Here is a 1,839-nt window from a genome sequence, read left to right as displayed (position 1 = left end):
AAGTAGCGGATAAGCAGAATTAAACAGTTAAGCAAACCAAAACAATGCAGACTCAAGCAAACAAACAAATGCATATGATGTATGCCTGTCCTATGGCTGATGAGTCTCATCTGTCAGTTATACAGCCAAGCCAATATGTCCTGGTAGTTAACCATTGGACAGTCCCTCTGTGCGCGCATCCCCAAGCTCAATAATATTCCATGGAGTTAAACTCCAAGCTCAAATATAATATTCCATGGAGTCGAACTCCAAGCTCAAATATAATATTCAATATTCATATATATGCATGCCCATGGGAAAATCCAGGGAGTTAAAGTGCCCGGTCACATCTTGCGACAGAGGGTCAACAAATAGTCTCAAATACACAAGCCACATAATAATCTCTTTCTTCTTAAAATACCATCTCAAATCAAAACTCCAATTCTCATAGAAGTTTTGGCAGTAACTCTTCTAAAGCTCGAATTTCTGCCACCCTTCAAGGGTCCCAACTATCAAATCAAACACCTCTCAGTCCTTCAAATCATTTCCAGTAACAAATTATTTCAAAATCAAACAAATACCAATATTAAATCTTTTCCAAACCGACCAACTTCAACAGCAAATTATTATCAACAGCTAAACCACACATTTTATCCAATATGCACAATCCATCAATTATACATTCAATTCATTCCTATCTTAAGGTCTTCTAGCCTAAATTTTTCACGTGACATTAAACATTAACTACGAGAAACCAAAACCATACCTTCGTACGAAATCAAAATATTCAAAGCTCAGGAGAAGCTTTCTGAGTGAGCTATCGAAAAAGAAAATGTCCAGAATCGTCTGTGCCTCCTAAAACTCCCGTTGACCAAACCCAAAGGAAAGAGGAGCTACGTCACTATCAACTTCCCCTAATCAAAAATGGTACCAACGTGTAGAGGAGGAGGTTACGAATACTCTTACCGGATTAGATTTTTTATTGGAGTTACGGATTTCAAGAAATCGAAGCAGGAGGTTCAAAAGGATTTACGTTCTCTCTCGGTCTCTCTCCGTTTTCTTTCTTTTCTTTCCTCTCGCATACATTAATTATATATATATATATATGATTAATACGCCGCCTTAGCTTTCTTTATATTATATATACACTTTATGGAAGGAAATTATAGTAATAGATTATACTTATACTAGAAGAAAGCTAAGAATGAACTACAAGGGACACGTCGAATAGCATCGGTTCTTTTAGCGATTTGCGGCGGTTTTTAACCGCCGCGAAACGAAATTCCAGCGGTTCCACAAGCGTTGCCTATTAGGGGTGGAGATTTGATTTTGCGGCGGTTTTGAAAAACCGCTGGCACAACCGCAGCAAATCAGATAATTGATTTTGCTGCGGTTGCAAAACCGCCGCTATTCTGTCAGCGGATTTAAAAAAAATTGCGGCGGTTTAAAACCGCCACAAATCTATGTAGAATTTTTTTAAAAAAATGAGACAATTTTGAACTGTCTCAATTTCATACCTGAGCTTATAAAAAAACTGAATAACGGGAGGAATTAATTATGTACTCTATTTGCATTTGTAACAGCATATTGGTCCACCTATAAGTGAATCTATATACACTTTATTTGCATTTGTAAACAAAAAATAATAATGCAGTGCATTTATGTGTAGTACATAATAGTTAGATGAATTCACATGAGAGAGAAAGAGAGAGAGAGAGAAAGAGAGAAAGAGTGAAGAAACTTTTTCATAGCAAGCTTCATCAAGAAGAGCAATGATTCCACCTGGTTTCTGCATCAAAAGGATTGCTTTAGATAATGAGGGCATAACATTTTGAAGGCAAATTCAGAGGAGACATCTTG

Source organism: Arachis hypogaea, chromosome 19, assembly GCF_003086295.3.
Source record: "Arachis hypogaea cultivar Tifrunner chromosome 19, arahy.Tifrunner.gnm2.J5K5, whole genome shotgun sequence".
Taxonomy (NCBI): Eukaryota; Viridiplantae; Streptophyta; class Magnoliopsida; order Fabales; family Fabaceae; genus Arachis; species Arachis hypogaea.
This window is presented reverse-complemented; position numbering follows the sequence as displayed.